Source organism: Tinamus guttatus, unplaced genomic scaffold, assembly GCF_059628265.1.
Source record: "Tinamus guttatus ecotype Peru unplaced genomic scaffold, ASM5962826v1 Tinamus_guttatus_pri_ptg000472l, whole genome shotgun sequence".
Lineage (NCBI taxonomy): Eukaryota > Metazoa > Chordata > Aves > Tinamiformes > Tinamidae > Tinamus > Tinamus guttatus.
In genome coordinates this window covers 4002068-4022977 of record NW_028289006.1, presented here as the reverse complement: position 1 = coordinate 4022977, position 20910 = coordinate 4002068, and the positions used below count along the sequence as shown (strand labels likewise).

Genomic DNA, 20910 nt, shown 5'->3' with positions numbered 1-20910 from the left:
GATCAGATATTTCTTAAAAATGTGAATATTGACAGATATACTCTGCACAGCAATAATAGACTTCCAGAAACACCACAGTTCCCTTCATCTGAAAGAACATTGGTTTCATTGCAGTGGTTCTGTTCTCACATTTGCTTTTCTAATAACTGTGGTTTAGCCTTCTTGTCTTGAGAGAAGATTGCTCATAGATTACTCTTATTTTCTCTCAATATGAAATATTCAACACCTCACTGTGAAGAAGAAAGGTATACAGCCTGCTCTAGGAGCAACCTGTGCAGACAGAAACAAAATGGTTTACAAAATGTATGTCAGAAGAAGAAACCAAAACAATTCCAGAATTTAAATCAGTTTTGATTATGGGGGAAAATAGGTGTTTTTTGGGAGTCTGCTTAATGATAAATATCAAGGACTAGAAATGAAATAAGGCCAAAGGACTTGGTGGAACAGCCTTTGCACTTGCATAATGAGCAAAAAGATTCTGATTAATAGAAAAACCTTACTAATAAAGATCAAAGACAGAAAACATGAAAATGGTCATTTCCATGTAATACAAGGAATTGTAATAGAGAGAGATGGGTAAAGTAGAAAAAGAATTGAAATATGAAATAAAAGAAAATTCAATAAGGAAAAAAATATTCATGTTCCTGCATGCACACCAATATCAGAGAAAAATCTTGTCTTCTTTAAGGTAGTTTTATTTAGTAAAACCGAATCCTAGATGGAACTAGGCTGAGCAGAATTTTTTTTTCATGGTATTATTGTGCATATCCTTCCAGACAGATTAATAACTATTCCAATTTCTTCAGCAGCTGAGTTACAACTGTATAGAACTCTAAAGAAATTTTCCAGTTATTTTAAACTGAAAGGTGGAAGATTGGTGATCTCTTAGCAGAAGCAATCCGTATCAGAAACCTGGCTTCCAATTTCTGTCCACAATCCTCTGCTGCACAATCCAGCAGGAGCTCAGCATGCTGCTGAGGGTGCATCATGTCAGCAAAATTCATGGGCAACTATTCCATAATTATTTCTGCCCTACTGTGAAAATACCTATAGCCTCAGGATATTCGTTGTCTAAAGTATAAGCATATGGAGATGAGACGGTCAGACATTTGTAGCATAAGATGGCATAACGGAGTGCAAGGAAACAGTGAGATAGCAGTACTTGCAGAAATAAAAGTGGGCACTGCAAAGTTGATGTCCACTGTGGCTTGAGGCTTGCTGCAAAGGACTTCAAGCAGGATTGTGAAGTAGAAGCTAACCCAAATAAATACCTTTGGACAACAAATGACCTGATGTTGTATTGTCCCAGCAGATTTACCTCTATTATAAAGAGATGATGTATCAAAAGTAATACTTGTGTGCAGTGATGAAAACAGTCAAGAGTGTCTGGTAAGACACACACAATTACAATGAATTGAAACAAGATTCTATATTTTTTCTCCTGTTTGTTTTTGTCATATCCAGTGAAGACAGGATTTACTAAGTTCAGTTAACATGTTATCACATGGTTGTTCCCACCTTTGTGTCCTAGAGTTTGAAATTATGGCAGTTTATTATTCTTAATTTATATTAAGAAATATATAAAAATCATCCTAATTGTGCCAGACTTTCTACAAACATGAACACTTCTTGACCCAAGGGGGTAAATCAAAAATGGGAAAAAAATGCAGAAAGTTAAGTGTACATTAGCTAATACCTTCTACAAAAACCTAGGCTTTCTTGTCTACTCCCAGAAAAGCCCAGTATGCTTTTCATTATCTTCTGTCTATTTTGCTCTTTCTCCCTGTTTCCCAATTTGCCCTTTCATCCTTATGCATCCCTGATTAACACTGACATCTGACTTTCCCCAGATTCTCCTGGGGGTCCCCAGAGGAATACTGGGGATTCCCATCATTTGTGTATATTTTGTGTGCATCTGAGTGGAGACACTATTGCGCATGGTTCAAAACATATGCCCTGAATAGTAATCTTGCTCTTTCCCATAGTGTGTTTGCACTGGGCTTTCCTGTGTCATGTCACTGTAGTACATGGTCAGTATATCTGACGCAATGAGGAACAGTAGGTATGAATGTACTTTTTGTGTTTTTCCAGGCAGAAACACAACCCCAATTCCCACAACCACCCCGCCAGTCCAGGGCTTTGCCATGCAGCCCTTCTCGGCGTGCAGCAGCACTGCGCTCCAGTGTTAGGTCACTGAGTAGTGTTATTTTCCAGCACATGCAGGTGCCCCTGGTTTCTCCCTCGGCATCTGAATGGGCCTATTCATCCATGCAGCGCTGTCCTGGTCCGTGTTCAGCGTCTCAAAGCACCCATCCCCTCCACAGACCCCAGATAGGCCCAGGCCTCAAACAACGCCTGTATTTATCGCAGTTCCACACTGCCCACCCAGCTTTTGCTTCAGGATCATGAGCCCCCTAATTAGGTTTGATTAATGCATGTGAACAGCGCCCAACTTAAACGGCTCTGTCTTGGTCCATCTGGCTTCCTCTTCCAGCCTACCTCCTCTCACAAAACTCATCGGTTCGACACTTTATGGAAACCTCTCTGTAAAACCTGTCTGGAAACATCCACTGGGCTCAAAAGTTACCAGCCAAGACATGGCAAATTGCTTGAGGAAATTTAAGGCTAAAAGCCCCTGCTGCGAAACGGGGAATTTTTCAAGACGACCACAAGATGTCCTCCCTCTTCCAGCACAAGCCCTGCTACTACCGCACGGAAATGCTGCCCGTTTGAACACAGCAGCTGCGTAGGGACATGGAGCTCCCACCTTAGAGTCAGAGATGGGTTAATGTCGGCTTAATAGGTTTTGTATTCCCCACACACACATCGTGTGGTTACTCAGGAGATATGTGGGTAGATCTGCCCTCTGTGCAGGATCTGACACATTGCTCTTTATTTAAACTGTATGAACACTTGCTGGGACAAAAGAAGGATTTTATACTAAAAGTAACACAAGAATAAAAAACAAATAATGTACTTTTTGAACTAGCATTAATCATTAATTAGATTCAACAACTGTTTTGTTGTTTGTGGGCGATCTCTAGGTCACGCCACCACCACAACCTAACAGTGATAAATGACAAATAAATGAGAGATAAATGGGGTCCAGAACCTCCAACACCCTGCATACAAGCACCAAGACTTCACTGAGCCCAGCGGAAATCACTGCAGAGCCAGGAGGACAGGTTTCATGAAGCCATTGATCCATTCTATATTAATTGAAATTTCATTCTGTACTTAATAGGATCCCTAAAACCTGAAAGCCTCAAGGCCTAGCAAACACAACGCTGTATTCTAGCCAAGACTTACATCATTTTATTGTTTTAGAAAAAAGTATAAAGCTACAGGGGAGGGGAAAGACACTCATCCTGGTTGCCTTATACAAGTATTGCCCTTGCAGTATAATTATACCAGGGTAATCATGTTGGTAAATTTAGACATGTAGACGAGTGCTTCTGTAGCCTTTTTCAGTGTCTGTCCTCTTTTATATAACTGCTCGTTGTAAAACACTATTCAAACTGATGCTTTCTGCTTTCAGACTACAATGAATAGCAGGAGGTCAAGGTTCGGCTGCCAGGCAAATTAGAGATGACTGCGCTCCCTGGGCAAGAACTAAGAAAATCAGTTCAATAGCAAGCTTGCTTGGGGAACTGGGAGTCATTATTTCACAGCTTCTGACCCTAGATCTTTACAGCCACAGTTCAGGGAACCAAGGCGGATTCTCTGCACTTTGTCCAAAGGCAAATACAATGAGATGAAGTTGTAAGTCCTCAATGCAGCAACCAAGAGCTGGCAGGAATGGGATCGGAAATCTTACTCATATTTACCCCCAAATTCCTGAAAATGGCTTTTTCTGATGCAAGCATACTTAGACTCCTTTCACAAACCAATGTAATGGCAGCGTGAGATTTTTATCTGGCTAACATACTATGCTGCTGGCTTAACCTTTTCCCTTGGTGACTGCTGCTGGGTGTCACAGAGCCTATACGTTCATGTTTGAAACAGGTGGGGTTTAAGGATCCTCAAGCTTGTGAAGTTAGCTTATGAGATGTGAAGTTAATGCTGTATATATGCTTCTGCAGGCAGTGTTGTCTGAAGAAAAAATACTGAAAAATATATTTTTTCTCCCGAAGGAATGTATAAAAGCCCGTTCTCTATCTAGCAAATCACAGCAAAGAAATTATGAAATCATCATTTTCAGAAGTTCATACCCATCCCTGTGTTTTTACCTTTCTAAATGTCCACAGAGTTCCTTTACTCATATTGCCCAAGCCTTGCTAAACCAGCATTTGGGGTGGTGAGGAACTTAGGGCTAAAGATCAAGGATTTCCCCACTCCTGACTCCTGGCAGCCTTGAGATGAGCTACTTTAAAATGAGGAGCAGAGGAGCTAAGCCAGAAGGAGCCACACACCTGGCTGCAGGGCTGCACGATCTCAACTAGCCGCTGGTCCCTGGAGTTGTCAAACTGGCAGGTCCTCATGGATGCTTCCTCAGCTGTATTCAAGTTTTGCTAAAACATCTTCCTACAGAACATTTTGGTTGATGAGTCAGCACCTTCAGATGAAAAATTGTTCCACTGGAAAACAAACAACCAACTCCGTCTCTCAGAGACGTAGTTAATTGTAGCAGCAAGTGCTGACTTTGAAGCTTATATATAAACTCTATCTTAATAGCCAATCAAGCTCTGCTAAGAAGAAAGTATGATTTATAGAGCAACACAGACTGTGGCAGAGCTTGAGGCTGGAGATTAAGCCCAGTCTATTGTTGATATTACTGCATCCTGTGCCTTCCAGAGGGGATAACACCACAGAGCAGGGAGGGACCACTTTTCAGTTAAGTTGTTTTCTGTTCTTGTTAATTATCTCCCAAGTTGAGGTGTTTATACCCTGCACATGTATCTCCCTATAATAAAGGACATGTCACGCTGCATATGACACTACCAATGTGTCCACTGTAATAAGCTAAGGCAATGGGTTTTTTTTTTTCCAAAGAATGTCCCATTGTTTGCATTCACTTCACAAATGACATTATAAATGCTTTCCTCACACTGTTTTGCCCCCTAAAAGTGAACTCTAACATTCATAGCCATCTTCCTGTCCCATTTCCAATAAAATGGTTTCTTCCTACGCCTTCTCTGAGCAGCTTTCCTGCCCCATACTGTCATATGGGAACCACTGACTTAGAAACAGTTAAAATGACAGCTAGAAGGTTTAGCATGCTGGCTGGACATGGTGTGAATAATATTCTTACTGTCACGTGTATGAGATGGGAAAACTGCACAGTTCAAAAAGGACTTGGAATCAAATTATTTTAGGAAAAGTTTGTTCAAAAGACAAAGTGCAAGGTGAGTACAAATGTAATCTTGCTCTGCTCCTGTAATTCAAAAGGGACAGAAATATAAACAAAAGAGCATTACCCTTGTATACATGAATCCCCAGACATCAATAGTGGCTGTATAGTCTGGTCCTCATTTGCCTCCAGCTTTACACAACGCTGCTCAGAACAGCCGGCATAATCAGAACCCCTGCAGTCCTTGGCTCCAACAAACACCAGTTGTAACAGTGCATCAAACTGCACTGGCACCATATTGCCTCAGGAATTTTAGATTAGGCACATTTGCTCCTATGACTGGGAACACAAGGGCACTACTTCTGGGGCAGTGGTTGGAAGATGGATTTATAAACTCTGACCTATTTTATGGACTGTTCTGATCTTCCAGAGGAGAAGTTGACTGGCTACATATCCAAGTATGGATTTGGCATTTTCTGCTTCAATAATACGCTTTACCCCATTTCACTGCAAAATGCTACCCTACAAATTACATCCATTCAATCGTCCAACATATTTTTTATAAAATGTTGAAAGAAATGCAATTAAAACTTAGTTTGGCAATATTGTACTGGGTTTTCTTGATCAGATGCAACATCCATTGTCAATGTTATTCAATATGGTTAATATTTTGGAGCCTACAAACTACATACCTAAATCTCCATATTGCTGAGAGGAATTTCCAGATGGCTGAAGAGAAGGGATAGGCAACCAGGATAGAAGAATGGTGACAGTGGAGCCACAAGGTCCCAGAGCTCCTAGGTTCTCCTAACAGAGGCTAGGTTAGATGGTCAATGAAATCTTTCTGTAACCCAGTATTGCCCTACCCAGGACACTGAACCCGTGGCTGAGGGTCCAGCTCATCTGGCAGCACTGCCCCATAGCTGGGCACACGACCTAGCAGCAGAGCCTCTGCACTTGTATAGCTCAGCAGTGGCACACAGCTCAAAAATCACACGTGGACATCAGAATGCAGGATATTAATTGTGGGTTAGCAGCTTAAGTCAGTGTCAGTACTCCATAATAAGCAGCTTCTCAACTGAGGACTAGGTGAACTAACAGGAGGACTGGAGGACAGAAATTTCTGTCCCAATGCACAGTATTTCAGCCTACCACGGGAGCTGCACTGGTCTGAAGACTGGAGTAGTTACTTTGATGTCGTGCTTCCTTTAGTAAAAACACAAGCAAATTTGATAAGCATTAATTTATGCCCCCGTCATCCACAAATTGCTCACGAGACCAGCTTCTTCCAAACCCTGTAAGTTACGGTCATGCAGTCTGTGATGCTTAGGTGATATTTATACACAAAGCCCATTTGGCAATGTGCAGAATGGCCTATCTTATACTCATCTACATCAGTTCCTGCACCTGCTGCAATCACCAAGAAAAACTTTCCCTGAAAAACACTTCGAGCTCTCTGTTGCTATTTTTCCCTTTTTTTTTTCTTTTTTTTATTTTTATTATCCAGAACTTTTGTTTCTCTCTCATTCTCCCAGCTTGCAAATCTAACTACTGTATGCAAGTGTAACTACTGAAAATTCAACTATCCCTCTGCAACATTTTTGAAGCTATTAAAGCACGCAGAGATTTAAACAGAGGAAGAAAACCTGGTTCAGGAAATGGAAGGGCTGGTGGAAGTGCCATGTTTTTAAGGTCTCCCTAGAGAAAATATGTTGTGGATAACAACAAATGTTATGTGCTAGTTCTTTTAAAAATCCCCCTTATGTATCTTTGCCACTGCCAATCAATACACTCAAGTTTAATTAAATTCTTATTAAACCTTTCTACTTGCTCAAATCACATTAAAACCTAATTGGCAATGCTTCTTTTCTATATATTTTTATTTATCTTTTTTTCATTTTCCCCGGGCCATCTGGTTTACCTATAGAAACCCCATTCCCTTAATCTTACAAACAAGCAATCTTTTTTTTGTGCATCTCCAATTTTCCTGTTATTATGCACTTTTATCCTGTGGTGTTTTTATTTATCTCCAGCTACTTATATATCTTTTCCTTAGCACCAGCAATACACAGGCTTATTTCTTGACATATGTGTAATAACTCCAGAGAGTTTGCACATGCAGATGTGTATTCTGAAGCTTCAGTTATCTCTAACACCCTGCGAAAGGAATATATTCCTCCCTGGTTAAAGATCCATACAACCCTTCTGTTCCCCGCCAAACACACCAGCAAATTCTGAAATTCTGACTCACATGGGGATGGTGAAATTCTTAAAACATATCTGAATCCACTGGCCACTGATGAGTTAAAGACCTTTTCTCTTTCCTGACCAAATCCAAAAAGTAACTAAATATAAAACCTTAAGAATGTTTAAAATAGAAAGCAAGGACCTACAGTCCTGGAAATAGGTGGTGTTATTTTATGTCCTTTTTAAAAGGCTTCAGCATAGTTTGGTCAGTTAACATATCTTGATTACAAAGAGCTTTCCACCAAAGACCATTTGACAAACTGTAACTGATCATTCATTCATCTTCCAATAAACGTCAAGGCTAAATGAAGAGCTGTTTGTCTGTTCCACTAAGTAACAAAATCAAAATTGCCTAGTCTTGACTCTGAATGGAAATATTATTTAGTTGTCATGACATGAGAAAGATCCTGCAAGACCTCAGTCCCCCTCACACTTCAATCAGATGAATGTTTTGTTAAGGTGTTTTGGAATGTGATTGGAAACCCACTGTTACAATACAGGCAGATTCTCATATTTGACATTATAAACTGAACATGTGTTTGGATGTATAATGGCTGAACATGGATCAACTTCCCCATAATCTGACTTTCCATCATTTCCATCGTGTTTGCCAGTTATCCTGAAATCAGCCTTCATGCAAGCCAGATTAAGACAGAAGCAAAACTAAAAAGCCCCATTTCACAGTTATATTAGAATTGAGCACCTTTGGAAAGTGTTTGCTTTCTTTTCTTTTAAAAAGAAAATGTGTTTAGGAAAAAAAAGTATTCATTATTTATTCACAGTGTAATTTACAGTATTTTTATTTTACTAATAGTAATTAAATACTATCAGAAAATACAAAGAATTAATGTTAATAATTATACATAAATTTATTAAGCATTATGATTAGATGTGAGTCAATGTTTTGTGAAGTCTGTTAGAAAGTGAAAATTTTACCTACTTCAGCTCTTTCTTTTTCTCTGATTTTCCAATTCTATGATTCTAAGCAATCTAAACTTGTTTTCCTGCTCCAAAACATTCTCTCTGCTCTTCATCTCTTTTGCGGCTGCGTAAAGGCCTCGTTAGCATGTGCCTAATCTAGGAAGGTATTAACAGGCAGGTTCTCTCATCAGCACATATTGCTCTTGACAGCGCTTAGCTATAAATAGTCTAGCTCAGCTTTTAATCATATGATGGAGTTATGAATGACATTCCAGTCCTTATGCACAGCTTCAATCATTTTTGCCTTTCAAACAAGAGCCTTTGATTGAAATTTCTTACTCTTTCTTGACTCTGAAACAAACTTTACATAAGACTTTATAACTTATGGCTAACTGAATTGATTTTTGCTAGGTGAAAGCAATGCACTGCCCAAAAAGCATTAGGCATTGTCGAGAGTTAGAAAGTTTGGTAGGTGAAAAATACACACTTTAGAAATATGAATTTAAAAACTTGCTAAATAATGTGGCACTGTTGTATGAAAAATAAAATGCAGAAATACTGAAGTTCACAGTAAATGTTTTGGAATAACATGCTGACATGGGCATATATTACTTATTTGATGGTGTGTGTCTCAAAACTTACAGGAAAAAAATCACAGGTGTGCAGAATTATGTAAATAAGCCTTAAGAATTCCCAGCTGTTATGCTTAACTATACTAGTAAATGAATCATTCCATGACAGGCAAACATGTATTCTGTCCAGAGTTTTACAGATCATAATCAAAGTTAGTTCAGTTTTTTTTTTTTTTTTTTTTAAATACCCTGTCTTGAAGTACCTCTGAAAAAGCTGAAAGGTCAGAGTCGTTAGCCTAATAGGTTCATTAAAAAATATTTAATAACTCTGGATTGTTTGTAACATCAGGATTTTGAAGGATTAGTCAATTTGATGTTTTCAGCTGAAAAGTGACAGAATTACGAATTATTGTTGGTATATAGCACTGAAGTTGTGTTATTTTCAGATACAACAATTTCAAACCAGATTTTTCTGAAAACTTTTAAATATTTTACTCTGAGCATTTCCCTTTTCAATTTCCTAAATTATCTCAGAAAAGTTGTGCCACCCTGATTCATTTAAGTAGCAGGATCTACAATATTTCTTCCAATATGAGCAGTTATTCTACAGAAAAAATATGTCTTTTTCCTTGGTCTTATAACACGTTACTGTTAAAAGTACATCAATTTAAGAATGTTAGTATAGGCAATATGAAGCAGAGTTACTCTGACCAAAAAAAAAAAAAAAAAAGAAAGAAAAAGGCAGAACATTTCATTCATGGGGAAACCTATTCAGTAAATGAGGGCTTAGACAGCAGAGATAGGGGACTAGGATGCACTGATGATGTAACTTTAAATCTTTGGTTCCTCTCAATCAGTCTTACTGAGCAAAGAAATGGTAACTGCAGAGTTACCTAACTGTAGATGAATCCAAAAATCCAAAAATATGGGTCCTTCTGTGCACGTAAGCAGAGGAAATGATCTAACTTCCTCCTCATTTCCTGCTCCTCTTTATCTTTCCTTTTCTCTCTTCTCCACATTCTTTATTAGGAACATACGGACAAAAACTGGCATTTACTGCACATCTGTTTTAGCTCTGTCAAGAACTCATAGGATGCAAATGGCAACAACTGCCAATCACTCTAAGTTCAAAATAAATATTCTTCAACTAAAATACAGTAAACATTTTCCACTCAATATTTTTCTACTAAAACAGTTGTAACTCCTCTCCTTCCCAAACACAAAACAGCAAAATACTGCCCACAAATTGAGTCAGGAGAAGGCGGGAAAACAAGTGTTATTTTCATGAGCCCTTTTGACTCATACTGTTAGAATTACATTTTATAAGCTGCTTATATGTAAACTCAATTGGATTTAAGAGACTTATTTATGCCTTCTATTTTTAATACAACTATTAAAATAAAATACTAACCTCATTTCCTGGTTTCTAGCAATTTTTGAATTGCTTTTCTGGACTGTAGAGCATCTCTAAGTGCCACCAGAGGGAGCCAACGCAACTGCGATCTTGAAAGTCTCGTCTCTCCTAAGAAACTCAGGGAAAGATCATTAAAGGTTATCATGCTGCAGGATACTAATGAGAAACAGTGAAACAGTGACTGTAAAAAAAAAAAAAAAAAAAAAAAAAAAAACCACCAACAAAAAATGCTCTTTTCTTAGATGTTTCTTTCAGGAACAGATTATTTTGCATTGTACTGCAATTTAAGCGCCCATTATTTTAATTGTTTACTGTCATGATGATGCCTCCTTTCAGATATTGCCACTCTCGGATTCCTCAGAAGTGTCATCTCCAAGCCAGCTATTGCAGATCACCATCTCCCATCCTTGTCAGCTGTGTGAGAAACCTATAAAATGTCTAGTTTTCCCTGAACCTGACCCTAGTTAGCAATGCCTCTGATCTCTTTTTTTTTTTTCCCTCTTGTTGCTTTTACCTTGTATTTTAGTTGAACGAGTTGAACTTACTGATGGTCAGTCACTGTATTGCAGTGTATTGCAGATGCAGGATAGTGACACACTCTCATTTCAAGCAGCTGTGCTCTAAGCACATCGTTCTCAACAGTTCCTCTTTTGTGGTTTTGGCTGTTCAACTGATTTTAAATATTTATCTCTCATTTCAAAAATAAAGTGCTCTGTGATTCATTTCTGTGTCTTTTCTAAGTGTCAGGCTTTTACGGTTGAGGAGAATGGTTAACCATCCATCACATCTGAAGCAATCTCTGGTGAATGAACACGCTTGGCTTTCTCTCTCACAACTAACATTTGGAAATGCCAGTTGATTTTTGTAAAGGGAATTGTAGTGTTTTTTATTATAACATTTTCCTTCCAGCTGCTAAATCTAAAACCTACCACTCCCTTCTGTTGCTCATTCACCTCCCCAAAAAGGCCAGTCCCAGGACCCTCTCCTGACCCAGCTGAACAGGAGCAGCAATTTCCTCCAGCCTCCAGGTCACTCTTTTGCATCCTTGTAGCTCAAACAAGACCTGGAACATCTTTTTTTTTTTTTTTTTTTCCCCTTGTGTGAAAGAGCAAAGGCAAAAACAAAGAGAGAAAAAATAGCAAATATGGAGAAGAAAAGATTAAAGAAATGAAGGACCGCGAAGCGGAAAACTGTTTTTTTATAAGTCATGAGGTCTTCCAGGGTTTCTCCAGGTTTCCCTGGGCACATGGATTACTGGAAATCATTAGAGCACTTTATATGCCATGCGGCTCCTGTGTTCTAAGGACTGGAGAAAGGAGAAAACTAGCACCCTATTGATACATGATTTTGTCTAGGAAGGGTGCTATTCTCTTCCTCTTGCCAAACACACAAAGTAGCAGTAAATGAGGACAACTGAAGCAAGCGGAACCCACAGGGAAGCCAGTACTACAGTAAACTGCGAGTGCGCTGGCAGCTTTGATCTAGTGCTGGGTTGGTAAAACGAATGAGTTGTTAACTTTGTCCTTTGCAGAGGCTGCTCTTATTATTTTTAAGATTTCTTAACATTTATCATAATTTTGTTCAAAACATCAAGATGTGCAGTTCTTCTCTAACTGAACTCATAGAAATAAGATTGCTCGCATACTTTATATTCTTCATAAAAACCCTTATTAACTCAGATGCCATTAAGATGATTCCAAATTTTCATTTGTTATGCTTTCTGCTTAGGGCAAATGTCTTCCCAGACAAAATGTACCTTGGTGTTGAAGCCTGAGGTTTTTATATCAGGTTCACAGGGCTCCTTTCTTTCTAAATTACTGGGTTTTCTAAACTCTGGATTCTGTGAGTTGTCATTACATTTTTCAGTGGTACACAGCTGTCATTCTGAAACTTCTGGAAGCCTTCTCTAAATCAGCAAACCACATATACATTTCCCTTTATGCTTCCTGTGCAGATTCTGGTAGTGCTTTCAAGGCGAGGTCAGTTTACCTTATGTCTTCTACTGCATTCACTGACAAATATATAAACCTATTTTTTTACCAAGTGATTTTTCAGTATTTTAGTAGTGTAGCCTGTCAAATTTTCAGTGCTATTCAAAGTCTGTGGCATTAGTAAGTTCTGATATGGAAGCAAAGACTTTTTTGCAAGTCTCCTGACAGATCTTCTGCATATATTTCTAATTTCATATATTAAGCTGGCAAATATGTCATGAAGATGTTTTAATAATAATTCCTCTAGATGCTCATCTAAAACAAAGGTTTTAGACCTTCCAGTTTTCCTGTCTTAATTACCTGGCCTGCACTTCTGCATGGTGTCTATATGTACTGAGCAGCAAAATGCAGGAAAGAAGTTTCCAAAAATACGTTCCTAAGAGATATGTTCCCCATGTGTTCTCTCATCCACAGATATGTAAAACCGAGAAGTCCAAGTGTCTCTCCATCTTCTTCAAAGTGTCACTGAATTCTCCATGTGAAGCTTCTATTTCACGATATCATGTTTCAGGTATCTTGCTTTAGTCTATTACGCCTATTACTAGATATCTGTCTTTAGATATCTGTCTTTTTTTTCAGTCTTTGTATTGCATTGTTAGAGCCACAATTCCTTTATTATTACTTTTTGAGTAACGCGTGTTCACACCTAGAACAGATATGATGTGACAGTTGGACATGGTAGTAGCTATTATAGTCCTGTACGACAGTACTTAATTTTTTTTAAATATTATTTCTAGAATGTTCCTTATGAGACACTAAAATATTAGTCTATTTTTGAAGGAAATTACAAGTTTAAAGATCATAAGAAAAGCCCTATGTCGGACCAAGTCACACAAATAGTGTAATTCTTTGGATCCACCACAGACTTTCATCTTAATATCATAGGTAGAAAGTTAGGACTATTCCTGTAGTCATATGATAGGGAGAGTCTAGTATCCAGATCGGCATGACACAAGATACAGTAATATTAGTACCCCCTTATTCAGGTTTTACTTTTGCAGTGTCCTGATTTGTTCCTCAGAGCTTTGCTGCATAAAAGCTCTTTTGGTTAAACAGTTCAGTTTTCATACTGAAACTGTTTAACCTGTAAATCAAATTTGATGGATTCTGCACACATATTTGATCAACCTTATGCCCTTTCATTACTGAGTCCTACCCCTTGTTTTCTTAGCAGTCATCTCTCAATTTTTTGCTGTTTTAAAGTCAAAGCCAATTATGACAATCATCCAGCCTCCACTTTTTCATTGTTTAATTGAATTTTCCAGCTTTTCATGGCATGTCTTTAGCACATTTACTTAGCGATCCTTTTTGAGAGCCTAAGTGATCGGAATAGAGAATGTCTTTGGTAAGGTGTTTAGTGTTACTGGGAGTATCCATTAGCTATAAACCGTGTTATAAGAACATAAATGGCTAAATTCTTATTTCCACTCTTCCTTCAAAGTGTTGCTCACATAAATGAAAACACAGTTCCACATGGGCACTTTTTGTCTCTTTTATTTAATGATTCCTAGAAAATAAATTTTCAAGCACCAAGATTTGTCCAACAAGTTTTTAAAAGGCTCCATTTATTAGCGAGTTCACAGGACACAAAACAGAGAGGAAGCTGCCCAGCTGCTTGGCTGCATTTAGAACTGTACAAACTACTCTAGGCATGCTAATAGGGAAAATCCTTTAATTCCCTCCTCCCCATGGTATAACTGGCATTGGCATACAACATCCCTTCCCCTTTACTAGAATTTTTTCGTCACTTCACCTGATGATTTTGCGTCGGATGTCTGGTCACTCATTCCCTTTAGCAACATAAGTTAACTTTTCTAATAATTTCTAAATTATTCCAAAATCTCTCCTAAAAAAATGTAAATCTCATAATTGAATGTGCAATTGTCCAGCCAAAAAAATCTTACCAGAAAGCTCATTAAATCCTGTACTGTGATATTCACGGGGTGAGGGCACAGGCAGAAATGAAGTGGAAAACAAAGAGCTGACAACGTGGTGGATATGTGTGAATGGGCAGCAATAAGAGTGTAAAAAAGCAAATGAAGAGTAATCAGAATCTAATGCATTCAGTTCAAAGCAGCTCTTCTGGGTGAGAACTCCTAAAGACCATAAGTGAAGGGCTTGGTCTCTCATCTAGGGTTTATATTTTATAGTGATTTAGAAACACTGCCTTTTGTAACTATACAAGACCTTTTTTTCTTTTTTTCCATCGAACATAAAATTACAGTAAATGGGATGAAATTACTCATGTCATTATAAAAACTGGCAAGGAGATGAAGGCTTGTCTCACAAATTTTAGGCTGTCAGCAACTGCTGATCTGAGCAGTACTTTTATTTGCTGCAGGCTCCTTGGATCATTATGAGAACTACTGGTAAGAGAGAACTGCTGGTGCAAAGAGCTGCTCTAACTACATTTTGTCCTGCTCTACATAAGAAAAATAATCATGTTTGTGCAAAGCTTAATGCATTTCATAAAAGCATTGTTTTTGAGAGTGGTTGAATGAGCAGCTTGTACTAGACAATGTCCTGGTATAATGGGTCTGATTTAATTCAAAACACTATCACAAGGCCAAATTTTGAATGGCTATTTCAAATTATTGATAGTACAGAGTATCTTGATTTTGTACCAGTGTTAGCCAAGAATATGTTGCCTGGGATCCCACTGTGAGGATATTTTGGGCAGTCCAGCCTCCTGCCAGGGCTGTGCCCCCAGTTAGAAGGCAGCAGTGCTGCACTTGGCAATTTGTGCCTCAGACCTCTCAGACCTGCAAAAGGAGCCCAGTGTCACACTTGGGCCATGGGCCACGGCAGTGCTAGCTCTACGTGGCAGTATGGGCAGTTTGACAGTAAAGATCCTTGCTGGATCACCATGCTAGAGCTGGTGCCAGCAAGTCTGCTGGTGCTACAAAACTGTACCAGTGGCTGATGCACCAAAGGCCTGGGCTGCTGTTCAGAGGGACCTGGACAGGCTGGGGAGATGGGCAGCGAGGAACCTCATGAAGTTCAGCAAAGCCAAGGGCAGGGTCCTGCAGCTAGAGCAGAATAACCTCATGTACAGGTTGGGCTTAAGCTGCTGGAGAACAGCTCTGCAGAGGGACCTGAGTGTCTTAATGGACAACATATTGACCATGACATATTAACAACAAAGCAGTGTGCTCTCGTGGCCAATGGGATCCTGGCCTGCATCAGGAGGAGCGTTGCCAGCAGGTGGAGGGAGGGGATCCTGCCCCTCTGCTCAGCTCTGGTGAGGCCGCACCTAGAGTAGTGGGTGCAGTTCTGGGCTCCCCAGTACAAGAGGGATGTGGAGCTTCTAGAGAGGGTCCAGTGTAGAGCCACGAAGATGATTAAGGGACAGGAGCATCTCCCCTGTGAGGAGAAACAGAGAGATGGGCTTGTTTAGCCTGGAGAAGACTGAGAGGGGATCTTATCAGTGTGTACGAATCTCTTAAGGGCTGGTGTCAAGAGGATGGACTAGGTGATCTCCACGGGTCCCTTCCAACCTCAACCGTTCTGTGATTGTGTACGTGATTCTATGATATTTTCGAAAGTCTGGCTTCAGAAGTGCCTCCAAACTTAATAAGAAAATAAAGGTAGTCATCATCTTCCCATTTCAGCAGGACAGGCAGCTAACCCTTCTTTAGGGCTAATTAAGGATCATCATCACCAGTCGAGGTCGCAGTGGGTATTTTTAGTAGGTATTTAGTAGGTATTTTCTCTGCTACATAGGGAGTGGGACAAAGTTGTGCAAAGTGTGAGACCCAATACTGGCTGGCAGTCTTGGCTCAGAGTTGCCCTAGTTGGAAGGACTTGTGGCGGACGCGCTAGCTAAGGACATGCATGTAGTAATTATATGAGAGAAGAAACATGTGTGAGCCTAGTTCTGCTTCCCTCCACCATGTATTTTTTTTCAAGGATAGAATGTATTATGATTAACCATAGGTGTTCCTGTGATCAGCTTTTAATTTTAACTACCAGCACATATCTGCAGCAACTTAAGCTAATGGAACACAAGTGCTAGGCCATGGGCTGAACAAGACCATCAATACATGGCAAAAATCCTAGGACAGGCTGGAAGCACACAGGAGCAGAACAGCCTGGAATGGGCATGCAGGAGCAGTGGGTTGAGAGACGCCCAGGGACTGTTGATACCAACCTGCCATTCTGACAAAACACCATTAGCAATTAGTTAATACCTTTAAAACTGGTGGGGAGTGGGGGGAAGAAAATATAGGGAGAGACCATTTTGCTCTTGCAAACCTTGTGTCACTTGATTCTGGGGCTTTGCAGAGGACACACAGGGGACATCTGGGAAATGAACAGGTTCTGGTTGTCGACAGCTCTGCTTCTCTTCTTGCAAAATTCCTCCATTAGTACAGAGTAGCCACCACGCTTACATTCATCTTAGTGCTTCCCTCAAAAGGTGAAATGCAAACGAGATATTATAGAATTGATGTTTAGAATGATAAATATATTCACAACCTTGCTCAAGATCCCCATAGATTTGCTAAGAGTCCTGCTTGGGGCTAGATGACCTCTAGAGGTCCCTTCCAACCTTAAGCATTCTATGATTCTGTGACTACAATGGCCATCAGATCCCTTGTTCTTCTTCTACACTCTTCAGATCCTTGGCTTTGGCTGTGCAGAGTCCTCTTGTACTCAGGCCAAAGCACATGTTGCTTCAAGAATTTGTCCACACAGTGCCCTTTCCCCATATTTCCATTAGATCCACAACTCCGAGCTAGATCCACTTTTGCCCTCAGTGCTGAAAAACACACACACACAAAAGTGCTGTTACAAAAGGAGACAACCCCAGGAGAGAGGTCTGTGCAAAGCAAATTCTGAGGAAGGGCCAGCTGCGAAAAGCACCAACATCTGCAGAAGGCCAGACACACCTGGGCTGTGTGACCACAAGGATCAGGGAACAGAAAGAAGTAAGACATGACTGGCACAAAGGTCTAAACTAATTGATTTGAGTGCTACAAGATAGAGAATATTTGTTCCACCATGAAGCCTCCCAGCATTAAGCTAACCTCCAAGCATTTCTTGAATAAAATTTGAACCTGCACAGCAAGGTTAGACTGGCCAAGAAATGCTTCATCTACAGGTCACTGGTATTCAGACATTTATGTATGGATTGTTTCTTTTTCTTTAGCCATGCTCATCTGAAAAAGCTACTCCGGGGTCCCTTTGCCCAAAAAATGCCTGGCCGTGGCAGAGACCACCAAACAGGAACGCAGGCTGTTCTCATCACCCACTTATGTGTGGAGCCAAATCTTCATGTAACAAGCCGGTCGCTTAAATATAGATCCCCGTCTAATGTCACCGTGATGCAAACGCACAACCACGTTACCGCTGAGTGGGGCCGTCCGCTCAGTGCGTGTCCTTCAGCCTTTTGCTCTCAAATCCCCGAGTCACCGGTTTCCATTTCTCCCGTTCCCTTTTTGGGTAGGTAAGAAGCAGCTGCTCGGCTCCTGTCGCCCCCGGCACTGCTGACTCCAGCGCTTCTCAGGTTCCCGGGGGGAATTAAAAAAAGGGAAAAAGCCGCCGGGTCAACGCGCACCGCCGTGCGGCCCCGCCGCGCCCCTGCAGCGGCTCCTCGTTAGTATAGTGGTGAGTATCCCCGCCTGTCACGCGGGAGACCGGGGTTCGATTCCCCGACGGGGAGAGGCGCCCGCGCCTTTTTGCCGCGCACGCGGGCCGTTATTCCGCACACGCCAAAACCCCTAAGCGGCGTTGGCGCCATTTTCCTTCCCGCGCTTTTTATTCCGTGTGTGAGGGAGTAAAGTGATGGAAAAGAACAAAAGAATGCTTGCGGCCTCCCCGTCGGGGAATCGAACCCCGGTCTCCCGCGTGACAGGCGGGGATACTCACCACTATACTAACGAGGAACTGCCTGGCTAGGGGGTTTCCCGCCGGACAGTTATGCGCAGCCCGCACGCTCCGCCCTGGCGCGCACCGGCCGCAGAGGCGGGGGCAGGGTGAGCCCCGCGCAGCGGGAACGGGGCCGCGCGGGCGGGAGGCCCGCGCTGCCCGGGCGCGTTGACGAACTGCGGGGCGGGGGAGCGCGGCCGCGGGGCGAGGTGGCTGCGGCCGCGGGGCGAGGTGGCTACGGAGGCCCGCGGCGCCCCGGGAGGCGCGAGTTGTAGCGCTGAGGGCGCAGCTGCCCAGCAGGACCTCGTGGCGCAACGGTAGCGCGTCTGACTCCAGATCAGAAGGCTGCGTGTTCGAATCACGTCGGGGTCATCTACCTTTTTCTTGGTTTCCTCCCCTTTTTTTTTTTTTTTTAATTTCTTCCTTCCTCCTCCGCCTTAACCTCCATTAAGCCAGAGGAAACAGAAGGCGGGAACTGATTTTTTTTTTCTTTTCTTTTTAAAAAGAGGCCCGATTGCATTAAATAGGTAACATCTGGCTTTCAGGATTTATTCTCCCAGGATGCAGGGGCAACACTGGGTCTGCAGCAGCCAGAAAACACTTTCCTTGGCAGATGTCACTGCAACCACCCAACAACCTGCTCCGCACTGACCGGGTGAGGCCTGCGGGCAGGGCCACCGAGGCAGGACTGGGATCCTGGAACGCAAAAATCCCATTTTCCCATGTTCCCTCTTGCAAGGCTCAGCACATAGGCAACCATACTAAAAATGCTTGTTCCATTGTCTAAACATTCATTTTCATTATTGGATTTACTCCACCGAGAATAGTGAAGCACGTTTTAGAGACTGCACAGTTGGCTAACTTGGCTTGCCACAAGTGCTCAAAGTCAGATCTTCCAGCAGTTCACTGCAGAGCGCCTAGGTAGAAAGGGAAGAACGAAGGGAATAAACTTGTATGATTCATAGCTGATTTCTATTCAGGCTCCAAAGGCCTAAATTGCAAAAGTCTGTTCATGAATTTCTTAAAAATAACCCAAGAGAAGTTCAGGCTGCCCTAAGATGACTTCTGCACAATACATCTGGTGGAGTGGTGTGTATAAATGGTGTTATGTTGGCCATTTCAGTATCATAAAACTGATGTTCAGTGTTCAAAATACATGTATTTCATTATTTATTTCCATATACCATTCATCTGCTACTTACATAATAAACCCATCAGCAAGTCCTCAAGTCACAAGTGCTGCAGCTGAAAGTGAGTTGAAGGATGTAGCTAAACTGAGCTCACAGTGCACAATTATTAGCATGTCATCAACATAGTAACTGTGTATAACAGACTTTCTATATCATGTTTAAAAACTAAAAATGTGCCAGAGATCTTACATTTTTATTTTACAAACACCCCAAAACTACTATGCAAATATGTGGAAGTGATGAAAAAAAGCCAAAAGGAGTAGGAAGGTTTACATTCTAAAGAGGGACGAAGCAGAAAGTTTGGCTGGAAAACCCTATTTTCAGTACAGAAATTCACATGAAAAGCATGAAAGTAATGGCTGGGGAAGAAAGCAGTACAGGAAAAGAACAAGAGCTAAGAAAGGTTTTGTGTTAAAAATCCTGATGGCAAACAAAAACCTGATTTGGTGGGAATCGGGGAGCACCAGAAAAAATGTATTTCAGAGAACAATAGTTTCAAGCCATGTAATAGAAGAATGTTCTCAAAGTAGGCACAGACTTGAGAGCTGAAACCAAAAGGCCACAGAAAATACACTACATCGATCCACTTACAAGATAGCAAGCTCCAGAACCAGCACTTTAGTGACCCAGCTGGACTGGAAACTTTGAGCCTTAAAGTCATGAGGAGGGAAAGCGAAAAGTTTGCCTAGGGCCTTAATTTTACAGAAAGTGAGAAACAAGTCACAGAAAATACGTCTAAGTTTATAAGAATAATTTACTAGTGCTGTAAAACATGGCAGAGAATGAAGAGAACATAGAAGTCTTAGAGAACGCAGCCAGCACCATCATGAAAATGCATTTTTTCTGAAGATAAATGCCATTGTTTTTTACAGGCCGATACTTGTCCCACATATCTTTAGAACACCTCAAGTACATAAGCGCCTCCCGAGCTGCGCTATTCCACTGCTTTGCTATCCCGACTGCTCGGAAGGTAATACGTGTAGCTTGACCCTGATGTCTCCTTTGTTGCAACTTAAGGCCAGCACTCCTTGTGCTATTGCCAGTGGCTACGGAGAACAGTTTATTCCCTTCCTGTTTATAGCTACTTCTTACATATTTGGAATTCATTACGTCTATCCATTGCTTTCTCTCCTGGAGTAACACACCGTGTTTGCTAGGCCTCTGATCATTGGCATCACTTGCCTCTGGTGTCTTTCCAAATGCGTTGCATTTTGAAGTGCCCAGAGCTGGACCCGCTATTTCAGCGGCTCAGACTTTGCCAGTTCTGAATAGAACAGCAGAACCGCCTCACATGCCTTGTTGACTATAGTTAGTACATTTTTATTCTCGTAACAACATGATATTGTTACTGAGAGTCAACTTGTGATTCACCACGGCAGCCAGCACCTCTTGTGCAAGACTGATACCTGACCAGCTG

At 41.1% G+C, this 20910-nt stretch overlaps 3 non-coding genes across 3 annotated transcripts; 2 read left to right on the top strand and 1 right to left on the bottom strand.

Moving 5' to 3' along the window:
- Window positions 1-18025: 18025 nt before the first annotated feature.
- TRNAD-GUC (transfer RNA aspartic acid (anticodon GUC)) lies at window positions 18026-18097 on the top strand. The gene has a single exon. It is a non-coding gene; the product is annotated as a tRNA-Asp (tRNA).
- Window positions 18098-18248: 151 nt separating this feature from the next.
- TRNAD-GUC (transfer RNA aspartic acid (anticodon GUC)) lies at window positions 18249-18320 on the bottom strand. The gene has a single exon. It is a non-coding gene; the product is annotated as a tRNA-Asp (tRNA).
- A 283-nt stretch (window positions 18321-18603) lies between these two features.
- On the top strand, window positions 18604-18675 carry TRNAW-CCA (transfer RNA tryptophan (anticodon CCA)). The gene has a single exon. It is a non-coding gene; the product is annotated as a tRNA-Trp (tRNA).
- The last annotated feature ends 2235 nt before the right edge of the window (window positions 18676-20910 follow it).